This window comes from Pinus tabuliformis, chromosome 3_2, assembly GCF_031772625.1.
Source record: "Pinus tabuliformis cultivar Carrire ecotype Pingquan chromosome 3_2, CPIR1, whole genome shotgun sequence".
Classification (NCBI taxonomy): domain Eukaryota; kingdom Viridiplantae; phylum Streptophyta; class Pinopsida; order Pinales; family Pinaceae; genus Pinus; species Pinus tabuliformis.
In genome coordinates, this window is record NC_142302.1 from 997,916,913 (window position 1) to 997,935,287 (window position 18,375).

The following is an 18,375-nucleotide window of genomic DNA, read 5'->3' on the forward strand; positions in this document are numbered from 1 at the left end:
ATCATTTTCATCATATCTGTAAGTACTAACAATTAGAAGCAAAAGAATTCGTCTGAGGTGGTTTTTGCACATATAGGGTGTTGATGATAAAGGAACTGAAATAGCTACGACAACAAGAAAGCTTGTCACGATAAGGGGGGTCCTCTAATAATTGTTTTCTACTTTGAGATAGTTGTGCTAAAAGAACAAAGTTTTGAAAGATATAACAGATAGTAACTATAGAAATGGCTTACCTCATAGCCTATATATCTGACACCCCTAACAAAATGTTTGTCACCCATGTCAACCAACTTCTGGTAAAAAATACTGTGGATTTTGTTAACCCCCTGATTTACCCTCTTACCCTCTTATAAGTCTAGAGGGTTAAGAGTCAACACATTTCAGTAGGTTGGAATTTAGAGGCATTTCCAAAGACAACTTTGCTTGACCTAGGGGTGGTACCATAGAGTTCAGGTATGGGATTGGTTTAGTGATGTGATCCTAATTTAGAGACAGATACTGCACATGTTTTTTATTAGATTGAAGAGTTACTACTTTTGGCAGTGCCCCTACAGTTTAGGAGACATGGTTTGGAGATTTGCATGCCATTCATGATGGTATATTTGAGATCCCTGTGAGCTTATGATTTTGATGAGCTACTTTCAGGCGACATGCGAGACAATGCTATTTTTAGCAGGGGTTGCATGCCAAATCTGATCACATATTTAGATTCATTGAAAATCGAGCCCAATGAGTAAACTTTCGTGTACATGCAAGAATTTTCTACTTTTAGCAGTGTCTATTTTTAGGTGTTGTATTTGGTAGGGTTCCTTCCAAACATTTTCTATTTTTCCTTTTTTTGGGGGGCACTACAATTTTGGCATGTCTATTTATAGTAGGGTGTAATGACATGTGGCAACTTCTAGTTGAGGCAAGTGGTAGAATCTATGTTAGTTTTCCTTAAATTTAACACGGTATTTAATTCCAAACAATAAATTACAAAACAAATACATAGCTAAGTTCCTAACAAACATATTTAGCGGAAGCAAATAACAATTTGAATCACATGAATCACAAACATATTTTTGACCAACAAATCAGTTTATCATTAATAAATCTCGGAACTTATTTGAGCTCTCGTCCTAGGATAATGGCCCAATTAAGAAAATATAGATTACAATACTCAAGATCTGATCCAGTGGATCTGCTCTCTCTTGCAGATCTAGATCTTTAGACCCTCTGCACTCTCTCTGACCTTGTACGCGCTTTGTGCTATTGTTGTGTCTTTGCCTCAACCCTTAAGCTCAATTTATAATTTTTATAAGCTAACATTGACGAACAAAATTATCTTGTTTACCGAAAATAAGCTACTTTGGTTAACTTTATTATGTTTATCTTTCTTTACTTCAACATAAGTACTAGTTATATATTTAGCTTGCATTACATGCATGTCTCATGCAACTCATCTGCATGCATGCAATTCACTTGCACACTCCGTATGTCACATGCAATCAACATGTAAACTCCGTATATCGCATGCAATTGACATGCATGCCTTACATGTCGCATGCAAGCTCCAAAGGGGGGAAAACAAAGGTCCTTCTAGCCTAAGACACAAGGCTAAAAGTACTTGCCCTAGTTACAAAAATCAACACTCCCTCTTAGTGAGGGAGGCATTTCTGGAATAACCTCCTTCACTTGGATATGTCTCCAATCCCATCATGTCATCCGCTGATGTACTACCTTTAAACTGGAAGACTTCCTTGCTACCTGCTTCAAAATCTGATCTGAAGACCTGTTCCTTCCAACCATGCTCCTAAGTATCCATCAATGTTAGCTCATACCAGTTGGTCTTGACAGATCTTGAAGAGGCCTCTTGCTTGTCTTCTAGATTAGAACATCGAGTCCTGGATATCAACTCAGTCTTCAAAGCTTTTTGCTCAATATTTATCACTAACATCGATCCACGATCCAAGATCCTCTTGGATATGCTTATACGTTGGCCTTGCAAGTTGTACAACTTACCCTTTTTGACACCAAGTTTGATTGTTGTGTCCTGGGTAGCTCCCTCTGAACATATGAATATTTGTCCCATATGAAACTCAACATCATACCCTACATACTCCAGAGCCAAGACTGAGATCAAGTTCGTCTTCAACCCTGGGACAAATAACACCTTTGCCACCTCAAGAGATCCCCCTGGTTCTAGCTGGAATATCATTGTTCTAACTCCTTTCACTGCAAGTATAGTGCTCATACCAACTCTCACTTACATGTTTGAAATTTGAATCCATCTCTGAAACAATAAGGAACACATCCCTCATTTTTGTCATATGGCAAGATGCTCTGCTATCTACGAACAATGCATCATTGTCCACAAACATGACACTTCTAACACTAGTGCCATAAAGACAAGCAACCACTAATGAGAACTCCTCAAACTTTGTTGCAAAATATGTGATCTCGGCTGATATTGCAACATGTGTTTTCCCTTTGTCTTTCTTTTTGTTTGAACATTGGCTCGCATAATGTCTTGTTTTGTGACATGCAAAGAACTTGACTTTTCTCATGTCCTCCTCCTTTCCATCTTGAGGGGATCCTCCCTCGCCTTTGTTCATCTTGGTAGCTCCCTTTCCCTTTCTTACATGACTTGAAAGAAAAGCGTTCTCCTTATCTCTTTCACCTTTTACCTGGTTGCCACGAGGAACCTCCTCACGAGTTTCCTCCTAGGTGAAGTCATCTCATAACCTATCCTAGGGTGGGAGATGACTCCTTTAACAAAGGCACTCCATTACTCTGTGAACTCGTTTAGAGCCGTCCTTACCAATTCTAAGTTAGATACTTTCTCCCCTACTGCAACAAGCTCATCTCGTATTTGAGATATTCTGGTGAGATAAGAAGAAACAATTTCGTTCTTTTGGGCATCTTGGTGCTGCTAAGTTTCTCTCTTAGTACCATTTTCTAGTTCTTGTTGTCGCTTTGGTATAGCTTGGTCAACACCTCCCACATTTCTCTGGTTGTTTTCTTCCCGGATATATGGTCCTTCCTTCCGTCCAAGATAATTCTCCTAGCTTTCATGTCCTTCTTATTATGGGCGGCAATAAGGGTTGAATCGGTAGGAGGGATTTGAGTTTGTGCTACGAATTCCCAAATCTTATTCTCCTCTAACACCAATGCAATCCTCTCCTTCTAGATATTGTAGTTGGACAAACCATCTAGGCGATATTCAAACTTGAGATTGGCTGCCATCCTGTCCAATTGATCAAACCTTGCCAAAATTATTTCCCCTAATGAAGAAGTTTCTTGCACTCCTTTTCACGCTTTGTTGTTTTTGCTAGCCAATTTTGCAACAATCTTTTCCCACGACTTTTGTTGTGTTTGTGGGGCCTGAGCCTTGACCATTGCCTGCGTTGATTTGTTCCCTGTCCGATTACAACCCTGTTCATGCAACCTCATTACGTGTTCGTTCCGAAACCTGTTAGTGTTAGGATACTTTGGTTGGGACCACAACAATCCCTCTGCAGATTGGTCTGCTCATGACCTCACTTGGCAAACCTCTATAGCATTGAGTCTTATGTCCACTCTTGTTATGGGAACCTACGAATTTGTGCACCTTCTTGTGTTGAGCCCTGATTATTATCCTTTCGACCATTACACCATTGGTGGCTGGTTCAACTGTGGCTAACAGTTCTTGCGCACTGATCAATGTAGCTTGCGATCACCTCTTGCCATCCACGCTGCTGCTGTATTGTGCTTTACGTCTTGCCATGCAACTAATCGGTTGATACCATGTGCAAACGACCCACTTTGCGACTTGCCTTTACTTGCTTCTCTGGTGTGGGTCTGCTTGTTCGACGTCCACTCACAATTGTTGTTGCCGCCTCGACCTGCGATAGTTCCGTCGATCCTTGTTTTTCCTTTTCTTCGCTGACCAACAAATGTTCACGACAACTTGACTTGTTAACTTTGTCTTTGTCCCCTCGCACTCTTTCAACCGGGCCGACCTTCGACCTGTTCACTGTGCCCACAATCCCGCGCCCTGTCTAGGCCCTTACTCCCACATTGGTGGTGACAGGGTTTGTCAACCTCGTTTGTTTGTGTTTGATGATCGGGTGTGGTTGGTTCGTTATCACTCAACCTGCCAACCCCTCTTTTTTAATTTAATTTAATTTTTTAAACAAATTATGCCTTTTTTTTTTTGTCCTTTTGGTTGTCCGATTTAGTTCGGCCTTTTTTTTTTTTAAATTTGTACGATCGCAGTTGAACCTAGCTCCGATGACCTGGTATGAACGAACATTTGGGATTTTGAGATCGATTAAGAGTTTATGCTTTGATATCATGTCAATTTTCCTCAAACTTTGCACACGATATTTAATTCCAAGCAAAAAATCACTGAACAAATACACAACTAAGTTCCTAACAAAAGTACTAGTGGAAGCAATTAATGATTTGAATCACATGAATCGCAAACAAATTTTTGCCCAACAAATCAATTCATCATTGATAAAAATTAAAACTTCCTTGGGTTCTCGTCGTAGGATAATGGCCCAACCGAGGAAATGTAGATTACAATACTTTGGATCTAATCCAGTAGATTTGCTCTCTCTTGCACATCTAGATCTCTAGACCGTCTACAGTCTCTCCGACCCAACACAGGCTCACTAAGATACTGTTCTCAATCTCGTGCGGCTATTATGTCTTTGCCCCAAGCTTTAGGCTCAATTTATAACTTTTCTAAGCTAAGATTGACGACCAAAATTAGCTCGTCAATTTAATTGAAGATAAGTTACTTCAATTTTGTTAACCTTCTTATCTTTAACTTTCTTTACTTTAACTCAAGTACTAGTCATAAGTTTAGCTTGCATTACATGCATGTCTCATGCATGTCACATGCAACTCATCCGCATGTTTGCAATTCACCTGCACACTTTGCATGTCATATGCAACTGACACACTTGCCTTGGATGTCACAAGAAAGCTCCTAAAGAGGCAAAACAAAGGTCCTTCTAGTCAAGACACAAGGCTAGAAGTACAAGCTCGAGCTACAAAAATCAACACTCTAGACACACATGAGCTAGTATTGATGTGACAAGTGCATGAGTCAACTAGGAGAGTTCTTAAATCATCAGATCACATGCACGAGTCAACTAGAGTTCATTGGGGATGCATGCATGGATGTAGGAGTGAGTTGGTACTATATGGTAGTTAATTAGGTCACATGCATGCATGGAGGAGTTAACAATGCACTCTCTTTGAGTTAACCAAGTGCGTTCACTCTCTCTCTCTTTACTTCAATTTAGTGTAACTTAGCTTATCTCCACTCTATCCTCACTTCACTCCACCATTCCTTTAGTCAACAAGGCACATGGATTATCTAGTCCACATTTCCCGCCAGTCAACTATGTTTTCTTCATTTGCATTGTTAGTCACACTCAAGCAAACTTCCGCATCACCCAAGTGCATGGTTTCTTCTCTAGTTCTTTGCGATTTAACCAAGAGAGACTCCTAATTTCACTAGTGTGTATTAACTCTTCTCCTCCAGTTTGACTCTACTCAAACTACACTCAAGGATGCTTCTTCTCATGACAACTCAAAGTTTCTCTACGGGAACTCAAGCCCTTAGCTACTTCACGCTACTCTTTCTCCAAAGCACTAAACTAATTAATGTTTATAGGAGCAAAGAGTCTTTAAAAGTAGGGGTTTTCTATGGTTAGAGGGATTTTTTTCTTCAATAATAGTAACATACTCTCTCACTCTTTTTCTCTCTCTCTTCTAGCTTCTACTTTCTTGTGTAGGAAACATCAATATATTGGTTTTGCATATCTCTTTGACATAATCGGCCTATTGGTATATACAAAATAAAGTTTTGTCGTGCTTTTATCTAGCTTTCAAAGCTTGTTGGTATTTGATAGTTTCTTGTACAATTTTTATAAGTGTTTGAGCCTTTATTTTGGCAAAAAAGTTGTTGTCTGAAGCAACTATCTTCTTGATTTTCTTTCATTATTTGAAGCTAACACTGAAGACAATTCTACCCCTATTTACAAAACTTTTTGTAACCTTTTTGGCAACTTTAGTCACACGCCAAGGAAGATTTGTGCGATGTTTTATGTGTTTATTTTATAGATCTATAGGGAAAACAATGAATGCAAGTCTAGGGACACCCCCTATGGTTGGAAAGCACCAACCTAAATGGAGAGAGGAATTTGCATGTGTCATTATTGGGAGGATTCCTTCTAAATCTTATCCTGAAATTTCCACCACAGGTTTCATCAATTTACTCACTTTTCTAGGGAGTGGATGTGCTAACATATTTGGAACTTGAAATCCTTTGATTGAATGGTATCATTCCTAGCCAATATAAGAAGCAACTTAGATATGTAAATAATACTCTTGTTAGGAATTGGGCTTACATGAGGAATGATTGAGAAACCACAATGAATTCATGTTATTATTACACTCATTCACATAGATGTATATGATTACTTGATATTGTTAAATTTCAAGATTATTTCAAGATACTCATTTCTTAGGAGTTGTGCATTATTATTGTATTTGGAAGCCATGCTGTCCATCCATGTTTTGTGTATTTAATGTTTATTGTGTTATTTTTGGTAACTTGGAATGTATCAAATTTTACCGAAGGAGAAAAGTTGAATACCCCAAATATGGATGGGGAGCACAACTCTCAAGTGCCATAATTGTGATTAGTTGCACAATTTCTCCAAAGAAATAGGATACTATTTTTTGATAACCTAAATGGTAACAATATCAAATAGCGATAAATAACTCTATATGTGAATTGATATACTAATATTCTATAAATATTGATATTGTTGATTTTAATGTAGTCCCTCTAACCCACCAAAAAGTAAAAAGTTGGTAACCTCTAGGAGAAAACTTTTCTATTCTTTGGACAACTAGTTAGCCAACAACCCTAAATGACCAACACATAATATTATGTTAGGATTCTCCACCTATTTCTTTGGTAAGATCTGTCTCCCATCTATACAATGTCCATTATATTTCCTTAATATAATCTATATGGTTTTTTTCTTCTGAAAAAAAAAAAGATCTGTCTCCCATCTAACATTTCTTCTTGAAGGAAGGTGGGTCATATATTGGCAAATACTTTAACCATTCTTGCAATCATGTGATTTCATTTAAGGTTATGGGCATACTAATATGGATCACGAGGAAAATTGGATGATTAATCAATCTTGATTGTATTCTTGTTTCCACACTTCACCTGGGAAGTTAGTCTTTGACTCTAGTCAAGTGGGACCCCCTTTGAAACTTAAGGGTTTAGGAAAGGTACTATTAGGGAAACACTGATTGATGTAGCGTGTCCAAGGTAATCCATACTTAATATTTTTCAACTCTCCCTATTGTTCATCTCCATTCTTCAGACTGGGAGTCATCGGTCATGGGGATCGACACCCTTCATTCCACACCATTGAGTCAGAGGTCAGACACTTGGCCTCAGAGGTTGATGCAACTAAAAGAAAGTGAAAAACATATAAAGCTCAATTAAAAGAAATGTAAAAGATGGTTGGGACATTATTTAACGCGTGGGAAAAAGTCTAGCATGAGCTCTACCCCCCTCATTAGCCTTCACCTAGTTCCTCAAGCATTTAATGCTTAGTGCAAAGAAAGAAACTCTTGAAAGTCCCCATCTTGATAAGCAATAAATTGCTTCATCTTCAAGGGGTGTTGGAAAAATACAAAAAGAAAGCTTGTGCTCATAAGCTTTACACCTAATAACAACAAATCATTCAAAGTAAAAAGTGAACTAGAGGAGTGGAAAAAACAGGTTGAGGAAATGGGTAACTCATGCCACCATGATTGGTCCCTCTTTAGATCTATACACTCAATATGTTGGACCCCCATTAGTTGGTCACATGGTACCTTCCCTGAAGTCTTTCCCAATTTGTAACCATCATTATTACGCACACCTATGGATTGATGCGATAACCTGGGACATGTCACTTCCCTTGGGGGCTGGAAACATCGTATAGGGTTGATGACCTAATCATCCATAATATAGTGAGGTAACTTGTTTACATGTATTAATCTAATTAGATATTTTAAGGTGGGCTTTTTGTGAAGTATTCTTGTGCCCTAGCATTATGTATGGTCCACTATGATGCTTTAATGGTTATTGTCCCAAATGATTATTGAATTGACTTGATCATGAGAATTTTTAGTTAGATGGTATCATCAAAATAACAAAGACCCCTAGAGAGTTGGTCTTGATCCCTTTCAATACACTCCAGAGGTCCTTGTACCCCATTTTGAGAGCATTACTAACCATGATGATGTAGTGTTGCCCCTCTAGAGATGAGTGTTGGCATATGAGATGGTTCCATATGGTACTTGACCCTCATGAGCACCCCTAGATGTTGAAATTATGAGCCTATGAGGTTGGGCATTGGACTTATTGATGATGTGCCTAGATGGACCCAAGATGCCCCCAGATTGGCCTTGACATTGCTTGTTCCAGAGCCCAGATGATGGTTGGTTATCCCTGATATGACATAGGAGCGCTTGCACATCACCTTTGGACCCCAACGCTTGAGCATGATGGTGTCACTTCACTCCTTTTGCTCCTAAAAGGGTGAGATATGGCATAATTATGATGATGACATGGCTTTGGAGGCATAACCATGTACTTAGTCTTTCTTGAAGCGAGGAGCACTCATGATCCATTTTGTCACTTTCGATTGTGACTTATTAAGCATTTATGGAGGATAATGTCATGGTGGAGGACCTTATTTCCTAACATGTGGGGGGATGTTTTTAGCATTTATGTTGTGTGTTTGAGCTATGTTGAGGTTGGCTTGTGACCTCACACTTGTTGAATGCTTAAGCAAATTTGTTTTAGGGATTTGCTTGTAAAAATTGTGGGAATAAGGCAAGTTAGACCTCATATAGATATAGGAGGCCTTATTTCATTTTTTCATCACCACCCACTCGTACACTCTTCTCTTTTAAAGTGTGCATTAGTCTTCTTGTCTCTAGTGGGGACAAAATGTGATCTTTTATGGTGAGAGTTTTACTTGGAGATGTTTTCTTGGGATTGATTGAAGTGTTTTTCTTGGAAAATTTTGTAAGTTTACCACATATTTTCTATATTTTGCATGTTGTATTTGTGTAGTATGGTTTCTCATTGTGCCATGATATGAATTGCCAAATCTATCTTGAAATCATACTCCTCTATGATATATAAAATTGTTTCTTGGAAACCTTTAAGAGAACGAGTGTACATCTCTTAAATTTAAAATCTCCTCTTACAAGGAAATTGCTAGGGTTTAAAAAGTGGATGCCTAGTTCTCCCCCCTTACTCCAACAAGGTCGTTTTCATTGGATTTGTCCTAAAAGACACCATTTGCACTTTTAGAACACGTCACTAATCATAACATTGTTGATCAAACCTCTTTTTTAACAATTTTCTCCTTGTTCTTCTAATTCCTAAATACTTTGGGTCAAGGCTAGGGTTTTATGTGAAAAATTGCTAAAAAGTGATTTATGTTTACTTTTTTATTGCTCTTAAAGTAGGAAGTGCATTAATAAATTATATAAAAGCAAAATCTAGCATTCTTCCATATTAAACCCTACATTTTAGGGTTGAATTCATTATTCTCTTGTTGTTTATATATAAATTCAACCATAAAACTCCATTATAAACCCTAAATCATTGGTATTTGTTTGAAGGTCTTGCCCCCTTTGTTGATTTATAATTGGAGGGCCTTTTCCTCTGGCTGTTATATGACATCACTTACCTTATCATGAAAATTTTCAAAACCCTAACTTATAACAACCCTATAATTGGTCTAGTAATAAAGTAATTGAACTTTGGTGAAGCTAACTTCAGCCTTTTAGGCTCTACCAGTACTATATCCCAATCTTTAAACCTCATTCAATCACTTTGATCTATTCTCATTGACTATCCCTTAAGCGATCATTTAGGAAAGCCTCCCTTGTCATTTAATACCACTAACGAGTAGGAGAATGGTTGCTAAGATAACAATGGCAACTAATCTCTTGTTTCCCTAAAGTTTCGTTCAACCTAGTGGGGCTTTGCATTAGGTGTTCCATATTTTGTGACAACCATAATGCTTAACAAGCTTGGCACTTACTTTTTCAAGTGATCATTTGTATTGGCCATAGGGATTATTCAAGATTTAATGAAGAAATTGTGGTCATTTTATGCCTCTTTCATATAAATTGACCCCATTATCCATTCTCTTAAGAGGGTTAAGTATCAATATTCATTGCCATTTCTTTTGTTAATGAAACATTGTCGTCTATCAGGGATTCTATTGAGTTGGAGAGAAAAACACAAATAAAATTGATGAAATTGTTTCTGAGGGAGGTTAAGGTTTCAAGCAAGTTGCAGGTTGCTGGGTAGTTTGCAATAATATAAAATTATAAGACTTTTAAATACTATATTACATGGAAACCCATCCCTAGCTTTAAAATCCCACGTTTTGCTTGTTTCAATGTTTCAAAAAATTTGGAAATAAAAAAACATTTTGTAATGCTCTGACACTCCATCAATGACTTGGGGACTTTTAGGGGATTGTTCCCATGTTTTGGGTGGAATTAAGGGAACTACCCCCATGTCCCTTTATTTTTCTGTTGTAGCTTTTTCCAACCTCTAGATGTTCCTTGTGTCGTAGCTTTTTGTTTGGGTTAAAAAATGATTGATGCGTTTTTATGGTTGAGTGGATGGAACCTCTTTAGATGACATTGTGTAAGGTTCATTGCAACCATGTAACTATTTGTGCACTATAATTATGGTATTACTTTGACAATAGGTTAAATAATTCATATTCATATCCAATGAGACATGTACAATCTGCGTGATTTTTTAGTTATCTTTATTGATGGAGATACCAATCAATGTTTTCTTTGAATGGTTTGATGGGGATAAGTTCAATGTGTATATAGAGCTAGGTTGATCGATGGACAATAACCAATAGTTTAAATTTGAATTATGTAGATAAATTTGTGGTGGTTTCTCTTGGACTTTAGAATAAAATGCTTAACCAATGTTTTGGTTTAACGAAGTTACTGACCAAATGAGAGTTGTGACCTCAAAACGAGAACTCTAGCCAAAAACCCCCTAAAAAACATGAAAAAATAACCCGAAAATGAAAAGGTTGATGTTAAAACAACATTTTATTTTTATTTATTTATTTAATTAATTTTTTTCCAGGGTAAATTTTCAACTTTTTAAAGAAATGACAGCAAAAATCAATTTTTTTTGCGCAAAAAACATGAAAAAACACCCTAAAAATTAAAAGTGCTAATGCTAGAACAACAACAAAAATTATTATTATTATATATTGGGGTAAATTTTCAAGATTTTTTAGCAATGGTGTTATAGATAAAATATCATGACTTCGAAAAACCTTAAAATTTCAACAATTTTCAAGCATAACATTAAAGATGAAACATCACGTCTTTGAAAAACCTTAGAATTCCAATAATTTTCAACCATGGTGTTGACAAAAAATATCATGACTTTAAAAAAACATTAAAATTATGACATTTTTCGACCATGGTGTTAAAGGTAAAATATCACGATTCCAAAAAACCTTAAAACTTTGAAAAATTTCAGCCATTCAATTTAATCCAAGTATCATGCCTAAATAAATCCTAAAAAATGAATACGTAAATTAAATAATCATTATACTAAGAGCATTTTTTAAGAGTATTCTTTTTTAAATGCTAAAAGTATAACTTTTTAAAAATCTTAACCTAAAATGACGTGACACATGGCAATCAAAATATAAAAATCAACCATCAAATTGACAACGTAGTGGGGGTGGACTTGACCCATTGCAATGAAAATTTAACAATCAACCATGAATTTACACATAATGGGGACAAACTTGATCCATTCTAACTCAAACTTAAAAATCAACTAAAAAATTAACATATAGTGGAGTCAGTTTGTTAGCGTAACAAAAAAAAGAAAAAAATAGATAAATGATGAAAAGTGAGAAAACAAAATTTAACATTTATTATTATTATTATTATTATTTTTTCAAAAAATAGTCCATGGGGCCTTGGGTAGATGGTGATCGGGTGTTATGTTAAGGTGCTCTTTGATGTGAAGTCACTGATTCAATTCCCCACCCCGATCAGGGTGATATATTGGACATGATGAAGATGTGTTCATGCCAAATTTACAAAAAATAAAAATAAAAAAGTAGATAAATAACTAAAATTGAAAACACAAAAGAAACAAATAAAAAAAGAGATCAAATTTTAAAACAACAAAAAAACTATTAATAATAACAAAAAAATTAAAAAAGAAGAAGATAAGTATAAAATATTAAAAGAATAAATAAAAAAAACAAAAGATAAGTATAAAATATTACAAAAACCAAAAATAATTCATACGAGGAAAAAATATTTTTCTCTGAAGAACAATTAAAAAAGAAGAAGATAAAAAAGTAAAATGAAAAAAAAATAAAAAAATATCTCACTAAAAATACATAATTTAAATAAATAATAAAAAATTTAACAAATAAAAAAAAACTTAAAATAAAATAAAATAAAAATATACATTAAAAAATGATTTTTTAGTAATTATTTTTTTAATAATGTATTTTTTTAATATATACATGTCTTTGTTATTTCTTTTCATTTTTTTAATGTTATTTTATTTTTATTTTGGATATTTATAATTTTTTTCCAATCTATTTTTTATTTATTTTTAATATATATGTGTGTTTGTTTTTTAATTATTTATTTTTAAAAATGTGTTTTTTTTTTCAATTTTGTTTCGTTAATTTTTTAAAATAAAATCTTAATTAAACATGCTTATAATGTTGTTATTTTTTATTTTTTAAATGTTTATATGATGATGATGATGGTGGTTAACATCCACTGAGACCAAACTTTGGTTTATTAGACCTAAAGAAACGAATTATTTAGTTTGATTTAAGATTTTATTCCTATGAACAAAAAGTTTGGAGAGAAGCCTCCCAAGCTCACTATAATTTTGACATTGTAAAAGGAAAGGAAGGTCAATATTGCAACAAAGATTATGAAACTGGGATCTAATGTGGTTGTACGTGGGGCACTCTAAGAGGAAGTGATTTTCATCCTTGATGTTTATATTCTCACAGAGATGACAGATCCTTTCCATCCATGGTGTTTTAGGCACTGCCCAATGACCCGTTTCACTATGGAGCAAGAGTTCGTTCTAATCTTAGCTATTTTAATTTTCTTCTTTGAGCTAGTTAAAACAGAGAGATACTTTTGATCTTCTAGGGTGGGTTGATGACCTCCTTATAATATCTTAATTTTCTTTTAGCTGCTAAATCTTTCTCACACCACATTTTTTCTTTGAACTTAGAAGTAGCAATATTTTTAATGTTATTAATGTTTTGCAATGCAACATTCTCGTTGATCTCCCGATGGTTTAACCAGGCCCTGGTGTCAATATACCAACCTCGTTTGAGCCTTAGGTGGTTTTGGATGGAATTTAAAGCTAGCTTAGGAAGTCCATGGTCTCCTAAGTTATTGAGTTTGTGCTTGTACAACAGAAACCTATTCATAGCTAGGCTCTCGATAGGGGAAGACCCACTTCTATAAGGAGAATATGATAGGGTGTATTGCTTTTAATTTTGAGGTTATATGTTATAAAGTGCTTATGGATTTGCTCAATCTTTCTCCAGGATTCTCTAGAGATGTTGCAACCCCAAACCTCACATCCATATAAGACAACAGGAGTGACTAAAGTTTCAAAGAGGAACTTCTTTTTATCCCACATTACGAGGTTTTCCGTTTTACAATTATTTTCAAGACCAAAATAAGCTTTCCAGCCCCCATTAATCCTTTTCTCAATGCTATAGTTCCAGTTGAGCTTGTGATGAATATCAATTCCTAGGTACTTGTAAGAAGACACTTCCTCCAACTTACTATTGTCATACATAAAATTAGCGTAAGTGTCCTTCTTGGATTTGATAATCATAACTTTTGTTTTGTGAGTGTTAACGGTCATACCCATGGTAGAGCAGAAATCCTTAAGGAGTCCTAAGCCGCTTATCAAGATCAGATGGGCACCTTGCGAGAAGAACAATATTGTCAGCATAGAGAAGAAGGATGATGACTATCCTAGCTAAGATCGTGCCAACACAACCTGCTTCCTTTAAACAACCTTCTAGCTTGTTTAGAATTTTATAACTTCAAATTTTATTTCAATCATTATTTTTGGAAAAAATTTTCAAATGTTATCATTTTTTGATATAAAATTCATAAAAATATTATAAAATTTGCTATTTTTTCAACATTTTTTTTGATAAAAATATTTTATTTAACATGTTATTTTTCGTGAAAAAATCCTAAAATATGTATTTTTTTTAATTATGTCTATATGCAAAATGTGTATTTTTTGTCAAATGTTTATTATTTTTTTTAGTGACAATATTTTATGTGTATTGAAATATTAATTAATGATATATAAATATATAAAAAAACTCTAACTTCAAAATCTTAAATTTATTATTATTATTTTTTAGCTTTGCAAAAAAAATGAAAATTTCATTATAAAAAACATTGCAAAGAAAAAAAACTCAAGTCTGAAAAACCCTTAAAAAACAAATATCTCTAGACGAAAAACAAGAAGAGGAATAAGACAACTTGAAAAATGGTTAAATAACCAACATTTAAAAAATTTATGTATATTTAGGACATAAGAAAATTTAAAGTTTCAAAAATATGCCCCCGCAAAAAAGGAAGTTGATGATGCATCAATGTTTTTCAAAATCCGCATGAAAATCACTAACATTTTAAAAAGTGTCAAAAGTAAGCCCCCAAAAAAAGGGGTTGATGATGCATCAACACTTTCCAAAATTGGCATGAAAATCACTAACATTTAAAAAATGTGCATACTTAATATAAAAGAAAATTTAAAGTGTCAAAAATATGCTTGAAAAAAAGGTGTATTCTATATCAACACTTTTCAAAATCAGATGATTTTTGCAACCTCTAAAAAAAGTGAGAACGCACTACAATTCACGTTTCGTTGGTATCTATTTTGTTTATTACATTTGCAAATCTTAGTCTTAATTTGACTCTAACTCAAAGTGTAACCCTTAGAGACTTGTCATCAATGATTATATAAATTCGGATTGTATTGATCTCTCTCTCTCTCTCTCTCTCTCTCTCTCTCTATATATATATATATATATATATATATATATAATTTCCATTCCCAACTTGTCATCCCCTGAAAAATTTGGGGGCATGTTCCAACCATTTAGAATACTCAATTCTTCATCCCCCTTGATATGCATAAAAAACCACTTGACCACAGTTCTACATGTAAGTGTGGATGAAAAATTTCTAACTACTCTTTATTAAACAATCATGACTTTAATTAATGCGCTTGTTGTAACATGTATCTCAACAAGCAACAAAAAATTAGTGAATAATTACGATAAAAACAATCAACTATCCATAATAATAGGAAAACAAGTGGTGACAAACAACAATTACTTTATCCCATACTAAGGTCTCACAAACAATATGAGATGCTAAAACATATTAAGATTCCCTATTAATCCTCCCAACAATAGGAACATTGACCTCCAATGCATTCAAGTGAGAGGGAAAATTTTGTTGTATTTGACATTAAATGAGATTGATACAAACACAAAGCATGTAAAGCAACAAGGTAAGAAGTAGTGAAATGCTAGAATTCTTTGTGCTAGGAAATTTAAATATAGGATGACTAGCCATAATTGTTGATCCATGTTAAGTGTGACAATATTGTGGATGCTCAATTTATTTGAAAGATTATCACAGAAAGCATTGGCAACCTTAAGTGAAACTTAAGGGTGAGTGATATGGTTTTGGAACTAGTGAGAAGGAGCCAACAAAAGTGAATTTCCAAGTGAGGAGAGAACTTGTAACATGTGATAAACGACGATGTTTCTTGATTTCCATCTTGAGGTGGTCTCTCGAGGCAACCGAGGTTGATGAAAAGAAACATGAGAAAACAAAGTAGATGTTGAAGGATGCAACATAATAGGTGTACAAAATTCCTCTAATGATCCGGGTTTAAACAAGAACACAACAAATTATAGACATAACCATAAATACAACGATGTAGCATAACTAATACTTCATTTCATTAATGTAAAATACTGAAATATGCTTACAAACATAAGTGGAAATAAACTAGCTCGGGCAATGGTAGCTTATCTATGAAAAGAGATGTGGCGGCTACATGCCTCTGAACTACATTGCAATGAGGTTCAAGGCCTTTTTATTATTTAACAATAAGAGAAAACCCTAAACAACCAAAACCCTAACTCGAGGTGATGTAACACCAAGAATTTATGGGTCCCGTTGGGGTTAGTTGGACAGCCAACTTCTCGGGGTCATGACTTGGTCATATTATCTCTGTTTGATGCGCATGGTACCCCGTTGGAAAGATATCTCCGAGGACTACGACGAAAAAGATGATTTTATAGAACAATCGTTGGCGGTAGATTGCCAAAAAAACGTCGTTTAGGGCCTCAAAACGGCTCTGGAAGTTTAGGACCCAAAAACTGCTAGAAATAATAAACTGTGCTACAATTAAGGAAACTGAAAAACTGAAAGAAACAATGGTGGGGGTCCAAGTGGAATTGGTGGGTGGCCACCAATATCCACTTGGATCATCTAAAGTTGTTGAATGGATTTGAAACTGTACATCTGGGAGTAAATGTTGTTGCTGTTATAGTGCTACTAGATGAAAGTTAAACAATGTTTTCCAATTGAAGGAACAATCTGACGTAGTAGTTCAAGTGCAATGTGCATAAGATACTGGCATATGTAGTATCTTTACGTAGACTGTAGGTGTTTTTTAATGCATCATAATGGGCCTTTCGATCACACTCATAGGGTTAGCCAAGTAACAAACCACAACAACACGTGTTGGTTACATCACAAGTGATTTTGTCCACAATCTTAGGACGAAAAGAAAGTGAGATAACACATGCATGTGTGATTAGGGAAGAGGAACTGTCATCTTTCCATCCAAGTGCATAATGATGAGGATAAGGGTCCATTGGTAAGTGCAATTTGTTATCAATGTACTTGGAAATTAATTTCTCTTCTGAGGCATTGTAAACGATACACACAGTGGAGAAATCCATGTCTAACAAATCACTTGTAGGTCATCTTTACTATGTAACATTCATTGATGATCACTCTAGAAAGACATGGCTCTACCTTCTCAAGAAAAAGGATGAAGTATTTGAGAAATTCAAGGATTTTAGATTTGAAGTGGAAACCCTAACCGAAAGAAAAATAAAGGCTTTGAGATCCGACAATGGTGGGAAATACACTTCTAAAGAATTGATTGCATATTGTCAAGAAGCAGGAATTAAGAGGGAGCTTATTGTTCCCTACTATCACGAACAAAATGGAGTGGTCGAAGGAAAGAATAGGACAATTGAAGAAGGTATATGAACAATGCTACTTGATCAAGGCTTACCAAAATTTCTATGCGGAGAAGCAACAAATGATAAATAAGCTATCTTGAACTTTTGGAGGGCTAGAGTGTTGTAGCAAGGTGACTTTATTTGAGTCCCATTAGCTCTTCATGGATTGTGTTTTCATCAAAAACCTCAATGGATCTTCCTAATTAGGGAATTGTATAATCAACATATTGTTCTTCAATTTGAAACATTCATACTTGTCACATCCTTATTTTTTATAACACCGAAAAACTTACTAGAAGAAGAAGAAGAAGATTGTAAAAAAAGATGAGGAACCTATTGTAGTAAAACGTACAGGTTTTGATGGCGTAGATATAGCAATATTTTATGAGGATGAGTGTTATTGAATGCCACGCCAATATAAAAACTCTCTTTAGCCCACTGTGCTTCATTGTGATGGCGTTCACAGGCTGTATACAACTGAAACTGTTTTTATCACTCACGCAATCTGTGGTAAGAGAAAGGAACCCTGAGCAAACATTTCTATTGAAACAATATCGGATGTCAACCAAAGATTTTAAGGAAACCTTGTAATCAGTAAATCATAGGCAAAAGCAGAGAGGCAACAAATCTAGCTTAGAGATGCGACCATCGATGGCACCCACTAAAACCCATCCTAGAATTACTAAGAACAACCAAATAGTTAGTCTCAAGAATTCATTGTAGGCAAAGGAGGGGGAAACCTAAAAACACTGAAAAGCAACTTGGCATAAGGAGTCCTCTGGCCAGAAATAAAAGCTTTGGAAAATCTCACGACCAATCGAGTTGCAGAGCTAAGTCTCAAAAAACTGAAGGGCAGAATGAGTCCACGAGTTTCCAAATCAGAGATGGTATCGCTAGGTCTATTTTTCAGTCTCATCCAAATGTAAAGAACAGAGAAATTGCATTG